Source organism: Stegostoma tigrinum, unplaced genomic scaffold (assembly GCF_030684315.1).
Source record: "Stegostoma tigrinum isolate sSteTig4 unplaced genomic scaffold, sSteTig4.hap1 scaffold_67, whole genome shotgun sequence".
NCBI lineage: Eukaryota > Metazoa > Chordata > Chondrichthyes > Orectolobiformes > Stegostomatidae > Stegostoma > Stegostoma tigrinum.
Window position 1 is genome coordinate 870,184 of NW_026728611.1, and position 17,468 is coordinate 887,651.

Here is a 17,468-nt window from a genome sequence, read left to right on the forward strand (position 1 = left end):
TGGCATGTCAGAGCATGCACTATTTGTACGAGAATTACTATGGTTTCAACCACGAAATGGCCACAACTTGATCAAAAGAGAAAGTGACCAACAAGCAGTTTGAACCATCAGCTGTCAAATAAATTAAGACAGAGTTAAACGTATTGGCAGGAGTTTTTTTTACATTTTTTTTAAAAAAATTCATTCATGGGATGATCACATCACTGGATAAGAATGGCAGTTTCCTTCCCTAAAGGCCGTTGGTGAACAGATGGGTTTTTTCCAACAAAGACAATGGATTCACAGTCATCATCAAATTCTTATTTCCAGATGGATTCACACCTAGGTCCCCAGAACAGTATCTCAGCCTCTAGGGAAGTGACGGACAGAAGACTAAATAGAAAATATGTACTAGAAATCATACAATGTCTTGGTTTATGTTTCCATCATGAGATCCATCACTGCTATGGACACCAGGTAAAGAGCTGAAGAGACTGCAATGCCCCCAGGCAGAGTCACAGCGGTCACCAGGTTTCATAGCCGACTGGGAAAATGCAATCAGGGATTATAGGACATGACTCAGCCCAATCCTATGTTTGGATTTAAAACTTTCCTTGAATTTTTATCCACAAAATGAAAGATTACATTGTTTCCAATAAACAAATGTCTGTGGAGAGCAACAGAATCCGTCATTGTAAAGGTGTGCAGACCTGTCTAACAAATAAAGGGCCATCGAGATCATCACAGAATTCCTACAGTGTGGAAGATGGCCATTCAGTCAATATCAACCCTGCAAAGAGCATCCCACCCAGTCTCACACCCTACCCACCCTATGCCTGCATTTTGCACACAAGATACTATGGGCAATTTAGCATAGTCAATCTACATAATTTGCACAGTTTTGGACTGTGGGAGGAAACCAGAGCATCTGGAGGAAACTCACGCAGACAGTGTCTGGGTAAGACACTGTTTGTCAGGTCAGTGCGGACATGATGGGCTAAATGGTCTGCTCCCACACTGGAGGGATTCTATGATCTCCAGCAACAAGCCCAAAACACATGGTTTTTGAATCTACTATAACAATGTGTGGAGCTGGATGAACACAACAGGTCAAGCAGCATCTCAGGAGCACAAAAGCTGACGTTTCAGGCCTTGACCCTTCTCTAGGCCCGAAAAGTCAGCTTTTGTGCTCCTGAGATGCTGCTTGGCCTGCTGTGTTCATCCAGCTCCACACTTCGTTGTCTTGGATTCTCCAGCATCTGCAGTTCCCATTATCACTGATACTATTTTTGATTCTACTGTTAGCTATATTCAAACCAATCAACTTATTCAGAAATTTGCTGGCAGTTAACCAGTCCTGATGAACCAGCAAGTCCCTTTTCACATATCGTGCAGGTGGATAGTCTTTAGTCAGTGCGAATGTGTCGACGTGTTGTGACAACGTGACTATTTCCAAGCTCTACCTTACACAACTGTTAGTGTGACATTTTATTCACAATACCAGCACCTTTAATTGAGCAGGGGTCGGTAACATCTGTACAAACAGCCCAAAACCATGGTTCATTTGATAGTGAGAGTGACAGCAAAGTTCTTCAACTGTGGTTGTCTGTGAACTCGCTGGTGTGTTAACAGTTTGGATGACAATGAATCCCTTCCCACACTCAGAGCTCATGAAAGGTCTCTCCCCAGAGTGAACTCGCTGGTGTATCAGCGGGGAATTCGAATCAGCAAAGCCTTTCCCTCATGCAGAACAGGCCAATGGTCTCTCTCCAGTGTGACTCTGGTGGTCAGTTTCTAGCTGGGATGGATGAAGAAATTCCTTCCTGCAATCTGCACATTTCCACACTGTCTCCCAGTGTCACTGCACTGGTGTTCGGACATTTCAGATGAATCTTCACAGACTCTTCAACACACACACCATGTGCATTTCTCCCCAATGTGAGTGCTGCGTTTTCCTTCAATGTTCAAAACCCTGAGATAATTGGGTTGTGATAAACAAAGTGACCGTCAGACCTGGATGTGGACCTGTTAAAATTCTCCAACTGCAGACTATACTTTCAAACAGAAAGTTAAGTGTAGCGAGTAAGAAACCAGAAGGACACAGATTGTGAAACTGAGAAATTCTCTGGGCATGTGTGGAGCGATACTTGGGGAAAATGCTGGATCACCATTAGAACAAATTCATTCATAAATATCCTCCAGGTAAGGGATCCAGTCAGTGTTTGCATAAAACTACCAAAAGAGAGGTGGGGGAAGCCAGCGAGGAAGGACAGTCATTGTATAGATCTGTAACTCAACCTTTCGATCCCTCTGAAAGACTAAGAATAGTGCAGAAGTAAAATTGTGGGAATCTGAAATGAAAACAAAAAATGCTTCATCAGCATTGTACAGCACAAAACAATCCCTTTGGTCCCAGTTGTCCATGCTGACTAGATATCCCAAATTAATCTAATCCCATTTGCAAGCATTTGACCTATACTCTGCGACACCCTTCCTATTCACATACAACATTTAAAAGGTATCTGGATGGGTAACTGTACCAGCTTCCACCAGTTCCTCTGGCAGCTCATTCTACACAGGCACCACCCACTTTCCCTTTTTAAAAAAAACAAATTCGCTGGAAAAGCTCAGCAGGCCTGTAGCATCTGTTAAGGAGGAAAAAAAGTTAACATTTCAGGACCGGTGACCCTTCCTCAGAACCCGAAACTCTTCTCTCCTCCACAGATGCTGCCAAACCTGCTAGGCTTTTCCAGCAAATTTGTTTTTTTTTAGATTTAAGGCATCTGCAGTTCTTTTGGTTCCCTTTTAAGACTTTCCCTCTCGGCTAAAGCCAATGTTATTAGTTCTAGTCTCCCCTAACCTGGGAAAACAATCTTGGCCATTCACCCTACGCCCACCATAATTTTAACAACCTCTATAAGGTCACCCCTCAGCCTTCAATGCTCCAGGGAAAATAGACCCAGCATATTCAACTTCTCCCTACAGCTCAAAATTCCACCTCTTGCAACATCCTTGTAAATCTTTTCTGCACCCTGCCAAGTTCAACAGCATCATTCCTATAGCAGGGAGACCAGAACTGAACACAGTATTCCAAAAGCAGCATAATCAATGCCTTGTTCAGCCTATAACATTGACCTCCCAACTCCTACGCTCAATGCACTGACCAATAAATGCAAGCAGAGCAAATATCATCTTCACTACCTTCTGTACCTGCAATCCACCTTCAAGGAACTGTGCACATGCACCCCAAGGAGTCCCTGTTGCATAACAGTCCCCAGGGCCTCATCATTAACTGTTTAAGTCCTGCGCTGATTTGCATTACCATAATGCAATTGCTCACATTTATCTGAACTAAAAACTTATTTCTATCACTCCTTGGCACATCAACCCATGTGATTATGTTCCCATTGTGCTTGGGAAGTAAACGCCTTTGCTGTCTACTACAACAACAATTTTAGTGTCATCTGCAAACTTACTAACCATTCCTCCAATATTCATTCCGCATGATTTGCATCAATGATTAAAAAAAAGCAGTGGACCCAGCACCGATCCTTGCAGCACACTGCTGTTCATAGTCATCTAGACTGAATCCACTCTCCCCCAGCTGACCATGATCTTGTCTCCTACCTTCAAGCCAATTTTGTTTCAAATAGCTAACTCTCCCTGGGTTCCATTTGATCTAATCTTGCTAACCAATCTGTCATGTGGAGCTTTGGTGAATGCCTTGCTGAAGTCCATAATAGACAATGTCCACTGCTTTGAGTTTTTTGAAGAAGTGACGAAGAAGGCAATCAAGTTAATGAGACAAGATTTCCTACTCACAAAGCCATGTTGACTATCCCTAATCAGTCTTTGCTTCTCTAAACACATGCAAATCCTGTCCCTCAGAATCCCCACCAGCAACTTACCCACCACTGACATCAGGCTCAACGGTCGATGGTCCCGTGGCTTTTCCTTAAAGAATGACACCACATTAGCCACCCAGCCTTCTGGCACTTCACTAGTGTCAGTGATACAAATACCTCAGCAAGGGGCCAGCAATTGCTTCCCCAGCTTCTCCCAGAGTTTGTGGGTAACACCTGATCAGGTGCCAGGAACCTATCCACCTTTATGCATTTTAAGACATCTAGCACCTAGATCTCTGTAATATAGACACTTCTCACGACTCACTATTTATGTTTCCAAGCTCTCTCACTTCCATATCCTTCTCTGCAGTAAATACTAATGCGAAATACTCATTCACTATCTCAGCCTGCAGTTCCACACAGACAGCCTCGTTGATCTTTAAAGGGGCCCTATTTTCTCCCTAGTTGCTTTTTTGTCCCAAATGAAGTTTCAGAATCTCTTGGGATTCCCCTTAACTTGATTTGCCAAAGATAGCTCATGTCTCCTTTTTGCCATCCTGATTTCTCGAGTATAATCCTACTGCCCTTGTACTTCGAGGGATTGACCTAATTCCTGCTGTCAATACCCGACATGTGCTGCCGCCTTTTTCTTGACCACAGCCTCAATTTCTCCAGTCAGCCAGTATCCCCTACATTTACCAGCCTTGCCCTTCACATGAACAGGAACATATTGTGTCTGGGCTCTCCTTATTTTAGTTTTGAAGACCTCCCACTTTCCAAGCATTCCTTGACCTGCATATTACCTCTCTGGATCATCTTTTGCAAGTTCTTGCCCAACAATGTCAAAGTTGGCCTTACTCCAATTTAGAATTTTGAAATGTATATTAAATAAATAAGTTTTATTTTAAACTGATCACATCTGCCTGCATCTGGCATATACTCCTCTAAACCTCTCTTGTCTATGTCCTAATTCAAATGTCTTTTAAACAACGTGGCTGTACCTGTATCTGCCACTTCCTCTGAAAGTTTGTTCCACACATGGAAAACTCCATAAAAATAAAAGTTTCCCTCATGTCTTTTTAAATATGTCTTTCTCCTCTCACCTTACACACATGTCCGCTTGTCTTGAAATCAGCCAACCTTGTGAATAAACCCTTGCTATTTGCATAATCTGTGCCCTCATGATTTTATGAACCTCCAAGGCCACTCGTTAACCCATTATGCTGCAGTGAGAAAAGTGCCAGCTTTGGCCGTCTATTTGATAATCAAGCCCTCCATTCCTGGCAACATCCCAGCAAGTCTATTCTGAACTGTCTCCAGTTTAATAATAATGTCCTTCCTGTAACAGGGCGACCAGAGCTGCACACAATACCTCAAATGAAGCCAAAACAATGTCCTGTACAACCTCAACATAACATCCCAACTCTGAGACTCTAAGGTCTGAGCAATGAAAGGAAGTGAGCTAAACAACTTATTAATCACTCTGTCTACTTGTCTACATAAACTTCAAAGAATTATGCACTTGAATCTCAGCATTTCTCTGTTCCACAACACTACCCTGGGTGCAACCATCAATTGTGCAAGTCCTACCCGGTTCATTTTACCAAAATACAATGTCTCACATTTATTCAAATTGAACTTCATCCTCCACTCCTCAACCCATTGACATAATTGATCAAGATCTTGCTGTCATCTTCGATAACCTTCACTGACCACTATACCAACATTTCATACCACTAATTCTAGTATCATCTGCAAACTTACTAATCTTGTCCCTTAAATTCTCATCCAAATCATTAATATAAATGAGAAACAAAAGTGGACCCTGTGCCAAATGCTGTGGAACATGCTGGTCACAGAACTCCACTCTGAAAAATCCTCCAGCACCACCGTCTCTCCTCCAACTGAGCCAATTCCGCTTCCAATTAGCGAGCTCTTCCTGAATCACATGTGATCTAACTTTACGTATCAGTCTACCATGTGGAATCGTGTCAAAGGCTTCACTCTCACTCTGGAGGTGCTGCAAAACTGAAACAATTCCCCCACCATTTGCCCATCATTCCTTGAAAAGTTAAATCCAAACTCTTTTTTGAGAATAACTGCTAAATCTGCATCCAGCTGCCATTCAGACTGTTCCAGATCCTGGGAACTTGCTGAGTCAAACACTCTTCACATTTTCACTCTGCATTTTTTGCCAATTATCTGAATGTTGTACTCCACGGTTACCAAACATTGCTACAATGGAGAATTACCTGAGCTTTTGTTCACTCTCTCCAAACCAGAGACCCATCAATTTTAATTGACTTATGGGATGTGGCCTTTGCTGCACAGGCTAATATTGATTTCCACTTTTATTCAATTTGGAGAAAGTGGTACTTTCTATTACTGCTGCACTCCATCTGCTGTAAGTACACCACTGTGCTGTTATGATAATAATCCACCCTGGAGCCTCACTACCCTCCCTACTGCAGGAATCATACCTCAGACCTCACTACCCTCCAGATCATGCCCTCAAGCCTCACTACCTGCATTGTTGCAGGCATCATTCTCGAGTCTCAACACCCTTCACATCTGTGGAATCCCTCTCCAGCCTCATGACCTGCCTATCGTTGGAATCCCCCTCCAGCCTCAACTCACACCATCTATCTAGATTCCTCCAGTCTCACAGACCACCTTATCTGTCATCTCCTCCAGCCCACAAACTTCTTTAGCTCTATAATTGTCTTTACCGTCACAAACTCCCTCTGTCTGGTCTCCTCCAGCCTCACAATCTTCCCCATTTCTGTAATCTCCTCCAAGCTCACTTTTCTCTATTTTTGTAGTCTTCTCCAGTCTCAGAACCCTTCCTGTCTCTCATATCATCCAGCCTCACAGATCAGTGATACAAGAACGATATTTCTTTCCTCTAATACAATCCTTATTTTTATTCATCCACATGATGGCAGCACTTTCAATTTCCTGGGCTTCAGGCCCCAGAATTGAAGTCAACCGCTTTCCCTCTATACCTCACTTTACTCCCGAAAACACTGACCAATCATGAGTCATTTAGTCTAATATCTCATTTTCTGAAATAACTTGAAATATTGCTGGGCATCTTCCTATGTGAAGAGTCTCGGAGGTCTACAGCACAGAAAAAGGCTTTGTGGCCCATACAGCCTGGGCTGGTTAAAAACCACACCCTAACTATTCTAATCTAATTTTCCAGCACTTGGCCCATACACTTGTCTGTGTTGGCATCACAAGTGTGCATCTAAATATGCCTTAAACGCTATGAGGATCTCTGTGCCTACCACCCTCACAGAGAGTGAGGCTCAGTGCCATTGTCACAGCATGATGACATCACAGACAGGAACAGAGACGAGCTGAGTCTGTGCAAACCAAAGATCCCCCACACACCGTGAAGGACGGGAGGGTCCCTGATAGGGGGCAGAGGAGATTTAACAGAATGGTTTGTACGAAGAGGGTTTTTAGTTGCATGGATAGGGTTTTTTTTAAAGTTATAATTTCATGTGACTTAGGTATTGCTGGTACATATTGAGAATATCCATCGACAATAGATGGACTCTCATTCTCAACCTCTCCCCTTGCCTGGGGTGTGGTAATCTTCAGGTTAAACTAGCCCTATGGTCAGGTAGGATAATGGTGACTTCACCTTAGGCACAGTGATGCCACTTTGCCTCAGTGGTGTAGAGGGGAATGTTGAATGTGGTGGATGGGACACCACTCCGACACTGCTTCATCTGGAGGATGTTAACTTCCTTTAATATTGTTGGGGCTGTACTCATGCAGGTAAGTGGAAATGAAAAGTGGATGAGTGCCTCACACACAAGAAGCAAACTGTCATTGGGTAATCAGGTGCTTGGGGAAACGGAGATTGATCTCCTTGTAACAAAGGATTTTGAGGGGACCTTTGATAGGAGGTGTTTACAAAAGATAAACATTAGAATGGTAAAACGTACACAACTGGCCATAAAAAAGGACTACAGGACATATATTGAAAGTTGTAGGAAAGATCTATTGAGAGAATGGAGTAATAAGAGAGAAATTTTACATGGCAAATGGGAATGAGCAGGAACACAATACTCACACACAATGCGAATATCCAGGTCCTGATGAATTGAGTAATTCTGTCAGAGTTTGGTGTTACAATTATTGAGCTTCCTACCTGAAAGTCCACTTGTAATATCCTGTAACACAAATTCATAAAATCCATCACTGTCAGAGTAGAAATCCACAACATCCCCTCCTCCTGGCCGAGGGTAACTGTGCATTGTTCCTGCTGCACATTATTCCTTGTGGGAGTCAGCAGCTGATTTGAGGGATTTCTATTTGGGTTTCTCGGAATTTCCACATTGGGGCTTCATGTCACTGAACAGAACAACAGGTGTTTGACACAAGGCAAAGAATGGCCAAGATTTAGTGCGATGCAGGCAGCAGGATTTGCTTCCTTTTCTTTCCTTCTGTGCTGCTGCACTGCCACAATGAGACATCAGCTTTTCCGGCCCAATGCAACTTGATGAACAAGTTGTCTCGATTCTGAGAAATGGGCAGTAAGCTTCTCCCAGTCATTTGAAAAAACACCCCTTAAAAAGGCAGCAATTACATATGTGTCATGTTGCCCAGTGCTCCCAACAAAAAGATGAGAAGAATGAGGGAGGATCTCATAAAAAGGGATAACAGTCAAGTTCCATGAGGGTTAGAGTTTATGGAGAGATATTGATAAATGGGCGACAAGTCGGCAAATGGAGTATAATTTGGGAAAATGAGAAGTTGCTATTTTTTGAGGAGATGACCAAAGAACAGTGTTATTTAAAAATGTAAAAACTGTGGAAAACTGCAACACAAAAGGGATTCAGGAATAATTGTGCAGGAAGCATGAAGCGAGCACACAGTTGCAACAGGTAATCGGGAAGGGTCATGGGATGTTATCCTTATGTCAAGGTGTTTGCAGTAGAAGAGTTTGGAATACATGTCTTAGGACAAATATACAACTTGCTGGCAAGACCACATCTGGAAGAATGTGAGCAGCTTTTTTGGTCCACTTATTCGAGCAAGTATATCACTTCACTGGAGGCATTTCAAAGAAGTTGAACTAAGATGATCATTGGTTTGGAGGGATTATGTTTTAAGCTAAGACTAAACAGGTCTGGAATATACTAACTAGATTTTTTTGAAGAATGAGAGATGTTCTAATTAAAAATAGAGGATTCTCAAGGGAGTTGACAGGATAAATGCTGAGGAAATATTTCTCATCGTGGGAGCAGATTCTTGATAAGGCAGAGAAGAGAGGGTTCTCTTTTGGAATTGTCAAGCTTAAGGCAACACAGACATGGGTAAGGGGTTTCAGTCGCGAATGAGCTGGAGTGAGGTGGAGAGAAGGAGCATTTTAGAGATTGAAATTTCTGGCATTTGTGATTGAAATGTACGGTAAGATGTTCATCTTGAGACCAGATATGAGAGCATTATTGAGAAGGGTGCAGTTCAGCCTCAGACAGTTCCCAATGAGAGGGATGGATTCAGTACAATAGTAAGGAAAAATAATTTGTAATAATAACTGAAGGCAATGTGTTTTACTATCACAAAGTGTTATTGGAGGAAATTTCAGCTAATCAAGTAGTGGAAGCATGAAAAGCAGTTTTATAATTGAGTAACAGTGGAGCAAAGTGATGGAGACGAGTTAGATCTGAACATTGTAGAATACATGTGAAAGTTAACACAGTGCTTGTCGAAGATCTCACCTCCTGGAAGTATGTTGGTGAGAAACAGCATGGGCCAAGGATAGATCCTTGAGGGACATTTACTACATGGATTTCAGACAGGAAAGAGAGATGGAGTGGGATTTTCCAATGACGGTGAGGTCGAACATTGGTTTTAAACAGAATGGGTGAGAAGGACATAACCAGAAAAGAGAAACAGACAGAACAAGTAACAATATCTGTGAATTGGCATGGGGGAAGAGGCAGGGAGGAGGAGGAGGAGAAATAAGAGTTGGAATATTTGTAGTTTAGTGAGAATAGGGCAAAGGGTTAAGATGAGCTCTGATAAGGCTTGACATGAAACTGGACAAAGATGCAAGTTTAAGCCTAAAACGAGGAGCAACATGCTAGGCAATTTGGTTTGGTGGGCTTGTGGAAGAGAGGGAAGCAGCAGAGGCAGCTGATTGGATTGTCTCAATCTTAGTGACATAGAAACTGCATGTGTCTCCTTCACTTGCTGTTGGAGCGGAGGATGGAGGAGACAGGATGATGGACAGTGTTTTGCAAAGAAACAATGCCTGTGTTAGTGATATTTAAAAATGAGTGAACAAACCTGATGACTAACTTTTATCCAGAATGTTAAAATGTACAACAGAAGTCCAGGTTCAAATCCTATCTCAGCAGATGGTGGAATTTGAATTCAATTAAAAAAACTGGAAGAATCAACTGGTTGCCATGGCAACAATTGCTGATGACAGAGTGAAAAAAAAATCTAATGTCCTTTGGGGAAAGAAATTTGCCAACCTCAGCAAGCCACTCAGTTGCAAATCACTGCAAAGTTTCAACAAAGGAATGAAGCTGGGTGGCCCATTTGGCATCTACCAGGGAACTAGGAAAGACAACTGCAGAATCAGCCCTATCGGCCCCCCAAACTCCTGCTTAATAATATCTGGGGGCTAGTGGCAAAATTTGGAGAGCCGCTTCAAAGACGAGTCAAGGAACAGTGTCAGACTCATGGAAACATACCTGGCAAACAATGACACACACCACTATCATTGTCCTTAGTGAAGCCCTGTCCCAGCAGACGTGACAGCACAGTGCTATTCTGACCAGATTATTTGACCTGGGAGTACTCAACTTTGACTCTGACGCCTGGAAGTCTCACGGCTCCTGCTGATTACCATGTACCATCCTCCCTTGGTTGATAAATCAGCAGTAGTATTATCGCTAGATTATTAATCCAGAGACCCAGGTAACATTCTGGGGACCTGGGTTCGCATCCTGCCATGGCAGATGGTGAAACATGAATTAAATAATGATCTGGAACTAAGATTCTCATGATGACCATGAAACCATTGCCAATTATCAGGAAAGACCCATCTGGTTCACTTATGCCCTTTCCGGAAATGTGCCATCCTTACCTGGTCTGGATGACATGTGACTCCAAACCCATAGTGATGTGCTTGACTCTTAACTGCCTTCCAGGTTATAAACGCTGGTCCAGCCAGCGATTTCCACATCCCAAGAGGGAATTTTAAGAAACAAAAAACTCCATCATGTTGAACAGCACTTAGAGAAAGCACTGCGAGTGTGAATAGCACTAAATGTACTCAATGTCCACATCAGGAGTAGTTTGCAGGAGGATTACCAATCAGGCTGGTCGGGTCCTGAAGGACAAAGCTGCTTGGCTGGGACTGCAGCAGGTGCTGACGCACCAAAACGGGGAAAATATAGCTGATCTCATCATCACCAATTTCCCAGCTGCAGAGGCATCTGTCCATGACAGGATTGTTAACAGCAACCACCGCACACTCCTGTGGAGACAAAGCCTCATCTTAAACTTGAGAATACCCCCCATTGCGTTGGGTGGCACTAACTTCGGCTAAAAGGGACAGACTTGGAACAGACACAGGAGCTCAAAACCAGATATCTATGAGGCTTTGAGAGAGACTGCAACAGTAGCAGACCTTCTCCAGCACAATCTGTAACCTCATGGCCCAGCATATCCTACAGACAGCCATTGCCATTGATCCAGGGGACCAACACTGGTTGAACGGAGAGTATTGGAGGGCACGCCAAGGGCAGCACCAGGCATACCTAAAAAATAAGGTGCCAACCTGGTAAAACCACCAAACAGGACTATCTGCATGCCAAATAGCATAAGCAGCAAGAGTTAGAGCTAAGCCACCCCATAACCAATAGATCAGATGCAAGCTCTGCAGTTCTGCCACACCCAGTCGTGAACGGTGATGGACAATTAAACAACTCACTGGAGGAAGAATGCCAAAAATCCCCATCTTTACCCGACACAGGACCCCAACCTATCCATGCAAAAGACAAGTCTGCAGCAATCTTCAGCCAGAAGTGCCAACTGGATGATCCATCTCAGCCTTCTCCAGAGGTCCCCAACAGAGATGTGAGTTTTCATCCAATTTGATTCATTTCACATGATATTAAAGAAATGAATGAACAGTGCAAAGGTTATGGGCCCTGGCAACACTCTGACAATAGTAGCGATGACTAGTGCTCTAGAGCTTGCTAGCATCCAAGCCAAACTATTTCAGTTCTGCTACAGCGCTGGCATCTACTAACAATTTGGGAAACTGCCCAGGTCTGTTCAGCACAGAAACACTGAAAATTGAACCCGACCAATTTCCCCTCAAGCAATCTACTCTCTATCATCAGTAAAGTGATGGAAGGCGTCGTCGACAGCGGTCGTAAGCAGCACTTACTCAGCAGTAACCTGCTCAGTGACACCCAGCATGGGCCATGGTGGGCACTCGGTTCCTGATCTTATTACAGACTTGATCCGCAAATTCACAAACAGCTGAATTCCTGAGGTGAGGGGAGGGTAAACAGCAGAGCTCTGCACAAAAACCACTTACTTCCACTTCAGTGACAATGACTGACAGTGACACCTTAGTTTCAGCTCATCTGCTGAACCTCTCATCTATTCCTGTGTTACCTCTAGACTTAACTATCCAAACTCACTGCCAGTCGGCCTCCCACATTCAACATCCCTGCAACCTCAAGAATACCTAAAATTCTGCTGCACACAAGTTCATTTGTACCAAGACCTGTTCACCATCACTGCTGTGCTCCCTGACCCACAAAGGCTCCTATTTATAAGCAACAATTTAAAATTCTCACCAGTGATTTAATTCCTGGCTGTGATGAGCCCTATCTCCCTGCACCAAACAACCTTCAAGACTTGGATAACTCATTTAGTTCCAGACTCCAACAATGCGTTTAATCATCCCTTCACTATTGGAGGCTGTTTCTAAAGTTGCCAGAAAACGTGATCTGGAATTCCCCTGATAAACCTCTTAGGTTTGCTTTCCTTGAGAGAGTCAGGAAAACCTGTAGATTTGGTAACTTTTTGGTCACCTGACCTAATATGGCCTTACGTCAAAAGTTTGTTGATAATATTTTTGTGAAATTATAAAACATGATAAAAATACAAATAGTTTGTTGATTTGGACATACACCATTAGCTCTTCAGTAGCTCTTCAGTATCGCTAGATGAATGATCTGTAACTTCTCAAATGGAGCATTGTGAGAGCACCTTTATCATACAAACTGCAGTAGCACACGAAAGTTAAACATCACCTTCTCCACAGGTAACAGGGCTTTGGCAACGATCGCTGGTATCTGTGGAAGGAGAAACACACAGTAAATGTTGCAGAAGTGCAAAATGAATGACAGATAAAAACGCTGTAGAATTTGGTGGTCTGAAATGGAAGAAAAATACACTCTTTCTGGGAAAATATTTCCTGACTGTGAAAGATACCATTCAAAAATTAATCTGGTCAGAGAGCAGCACATGGTCAGGGGGTGGGCAGCAGAGGAAAATTTATTTACAAAAAAGGTACAAGGAAATTACAGTAAAATACTACAGAGATCAAATCTATCCATCAGTAGAGACTGAAGAGATTAGACACCGACAAAGGTGATCAGGGAGCACAGAAGTGAGCAAGAGCAGTGTGAGCTGCTATGATCCAACAGTCTGGGAAAAAAAATCCATAAGAAACAAACATTTCTCTTGGATAAGAGATAATAGGAACTGCAGATGCTGGAGAGTCCAAGATAACAAGGTGTGGAGCTGGATGAACACAGCAGGCCAAGGAGCATCTTAGGAGCAGGAAAGCTGACGTTTTGGGCCTGGACACTTCATCAGAAACGGGGGAGGGGAAGAGGATTCTGAACGAAATAGGGAGAGGGGGGAGACAGATCAAAGATGGAGAGAAAAGATATTTGGAGAGGACACAGACAAGTTAAAGAGGCGGGCATGGAGCAGGTAAAGATGAGGAGAGGTGGGGAGGTAGGGAGGTGATAGGTCAGTCCAGGGAGGACAGACAGGTCAAGGGGGTGGGATGAAGTTAGTAAGCAGGAAATAGGGGTGCAGCTTGAGGTGGGAGGAGGCGATAGGAGAGAGGAAGAACAGGTTAGGGAGGCAGGGACAAGCTGGGCTAGTTTTGGGATGCAGTTGGGGGAGGGGAGATTTTGAGGCTTCTGAAATCCACATGGACACCATTGGGCTGCAGGGTTCCCAGGCAGAATATGTGTTGCTGTTCCTGCAACCCTTGGGTGGCATCATTGTGGCACTGCAGGTGGCCCAGGATGGACATGTCATCTGAGGAATGGGATGGGGAGTTGAAATGGTTCGCGACTGGGAGGTGCAGTTGTTTCTTGCGAACTGAGCGTAGGTGTTCTGCAAAGCGGTCCCCAAGTCTCCGCTTGGTTTCCCCAATGTAGAGGAGGCCACAACGGGTACAGGGGATGCAGTATACCACATTGGCAGATGTGCAGGTGAACATCTGCTCGATGTAGAAAGTCTTCTTGGGGCCTGGGATGGGGGGGGGGGGGGAAGAGAAGAGGGAGGAGGTGTGGAGGCAAGTGTAGCACTTCCTTTGGTTGCAGGGGAAGGTGCTGGGAGTAGTGGGGTTGGAGGGCAGCGTGCAGCGGACAAGGGAGTCACGGAGAGACTGGTCTCTCCGGAAGGCAAGCAAGGGTGGGGAGGGAAAAATGTCTTTGATGGTGAGGTCGGATTGCTGATGGCGGAAGTGTCAGAGGATGACGTGTTCGATCCGGAGATTGGTGGAGTGGTATGTGAGGATGAGGGGGATTCTTTTTCAGTTGTTATTGCAGGGACAGGGTGCGAGGGAGGAGTTGTAGAAAAATGCAGGAGACACGGTCAAGGGTGTTCTTGACCACTCTGGTGGGGAGGTGGGGAGTGGAGTTGCGGTCCTTGAAAAACAAGGGCATCATAGATGTACGGGAGTGGAATCCTGGGAGCAGATGCGGCAGAGGTGAAGCAATTGGGAATAGGAGATGGCATTTTTGCAGGACGGTGGGTGGGTGTGAGATGTTAATGTGATAACATCCCATTAATTTAAAGAAGTATAGAAATCAAAGTCTTTCATCTGCATTTGATTCCTATACAGAGACTTCGATTTATAGAAGTAAAGTCTTTTATCTACTCACATCGGTATGCAGACACTGCCCTGAAGCTTCCTGCCCAGCTAGGAATTCAGTGTAAAGCTTTTGTAACTCCTTATCTTCTCACACATCGGCATGCAGACACTGTCTTAAGTTTCCTGACTGAACTGAAATTAGAATCAATCTGTATCAAATAGGGTTAGGTGGGGAAATTTTGTAAAGGTGTGAAACCTCTAAAGCATGTAACTTCTGTCGCTGACTAAGGAGCCAGGGCACTGACTTTGTCCTAGCCAGACACACTGGCAACTTGAAATCACAATCTGTCCCGGACAACAACTCAAAATCACCTCCTGCCATGAGCAGCTACTTCACAAGCAATCGATACTATATCCTGGTCTTTTATGTTGTCGATGTAATAATTGCTTGGTATCCTGTTTTTGTCTGTTGTAGTAATTGTTTTATGTATCATGTCATTGGAGGTTGTGAAATCGTTTTCTGTATCATGTCTTTTGTAAAGTATAAAAAGCAGGGACTGTCCGGGGAGAACTCCTTGTGAGACTTTGCACTGTGTGCCGGGTTGAGTACAGTGATTCTTCACAGCTTGTACTTGCTTGGTAAGAAAATGATTGGTGTTTTTCTAAACAGGTCAGTGTCTTGTTATTGCAGCACGTCCGTGAGGGTCTCCGAAAACAAACTTGACAGGTGGGAGGAGGTGTATTCTAGGTAGCTGTGGGAGTCAGTGGGCTTGAAATATATATCGGTTTTGAGATTGTTCCCCAAGATGGAAATAGAGGACCAGGAAGGTGAGAGAGGTGGTTAGAGATGGTCCAGGTGAACTTAAGGTTGGGGTGGAAGGTGTTGGTGAAGTGGGCGAACTGTTCGAGCTCCTCATAGGAGCACGAGGCAGCGCCGATACAGTCATCCATGTACTGGAGGAAGAGGTACGGAAGAGGGATTGTTCCAACAAAGAGGCAGGCAAAGCTTGGGCCCACGCAGGTACCCATGGCCACCCCCTTTGTCTGTAGGCAGTGGGACGAGTTCACCGAAGCACATAATGGGGTCAGTGGAGGGGAACTGGTCAGACCTGCAGGACAGGAAATAGCGTAGGGCTTTGAGGCAATCTGTATGGGGTATGCAGGTGCTAATGTGGTATACTGCACCGCTGCACCCGTTCTGGCCTCCTCTATATCAGGGAAACCAAGCAGAGGCTTGGGGACCACTTTACAGAACACCTACACTCAGTTCGCAATAAACAATTGCTCATCCCCACCTCCCTAACCTGCTCTTCCTCTCACCTATCCCCTCCTCCCATCTCAAGCCACACCCCCATTTCCTACTTGCTAACCTCATCCCACCCCTTTGACTTGTTGGTCCTCCATAGACTGACCCATCCCCTCCCCACCTACACTCACCTTTACCTGCTCCATCCTCACCTCTTTAACTTGTCTGTCTCCTCTCCACTTGTCTCCCACTCTCTCCCTGTTTGTTTCAGCATCCCCTTCCCCTCCCCCATTTCTGAAGGGTGTGGGCCCGAATACGTCAGTTTTCCTGTTTCTCTGATGCTGCCTGTCCTGTTATGTTCCTCCAGCTTCACCCCCGGCCCTTTTAAAGTTTCAAAGCTGTCGCGCATGCGCCCCGCGGATCACTGCCCCCAATAAAGATGGTGACGGTCACACGGGCCTATCGCCATCTGAGGCGTTGATTTGTTTTCTGCAAACGTGAGTCTGGGAGTTTCAAATGGGTGTGTTTTCCGACGTGCACTAACTGTTTGTAAAACTTCCAAACCCATACGAATATCACTTCCCTCCAGCTTTCTACCGTTTTGCTTTCTTTACTGTGGCCTGCTCTTACCTCAATTGCACAAATCTTGGTCTCAGCGAAGGATCTAGGCCCGAAACGTCAGCTTTCCTGCTGTGTACATCCAGCTGCACACCGTGTTATCTCGGATTCTCCAGCATCTGCAGTTCCGGTTATCTCAGCGACTCTGCACCGCACTCGTGGATGATCACGTGGTTTTCACTGATCCCGCCCTCCCTTCATTCCGATTGGGCGACATCCGTCCGGTCATGCACGGCACACCTGTGCTCCTATTGGTCGCGCACTGACATCAATCAGCCGGACTTCACTGTGAGCTGGAGCATGCGCAGTGCTTTGTGTTATTGTTGGAAGCAAATGAACGTCGTCGCAATGTTGCATTTTGAGACGAATGAGACTGAAAACTGGATCTGTCTTTTTACCTTCACAGATGCTGCCAGACCTGCTGAGCTTTTCCAGCAACTTTGTTTTTGTTCCTGATTGACAACATCCCAGTTCTTTTGTTATTTTTTAATAAGTCGCGATTGAAAAGGCTTCCGGCAGCTCAAAGCTAAAGGTACTCTTGATACCGCTCTGTCAGCCAATAGAGAAATAGCGATGAAATAAGGGTAATAAATACAGGTCTAGCAGTCCTCAGGTAAGATGTAAAGGGAATAATTATGAATATGAAGAACATCACGTGGTGAAGTGAGGT

The 17,468-nt window shown here is 44.5% G+C and overlaps 1 long non-coding RNA gene across 2 annotated transcripts; it reads right to left on the reverse strand.

Moving 5' to 3' along the window:
* Positions 1 to 1,439: 1,439 nt before the first annotated feature.
* LOC132209136 (uncharacterized) lies at positions 1,440 to 17,123 on the reverse strand. Of its 2 annotated transcripts, XR_009445234.1 has the most exons (5): positions 16,811 to 17,123; positions 15,005 to 15,126; positions 13,007 to 13,171; positions 7,912 to 8,011; positions 1,440 to 2,330 (listed from the first exon to the last, which is right to left on the reverse strand). It is a non-coding gene; the product is annotated as an uncharacterized LOC132209136 (long non-coding RNA). The 2 variants fall into 2 exon arrangements; XR_009445233.1 differs by lacking the exon at positions 15,005 to 15,126 and having other exon boundaries at positions 16,811 to 17,008.
* Positions 17,124 to 17,468: the final 345 nt, after the last annotated feature.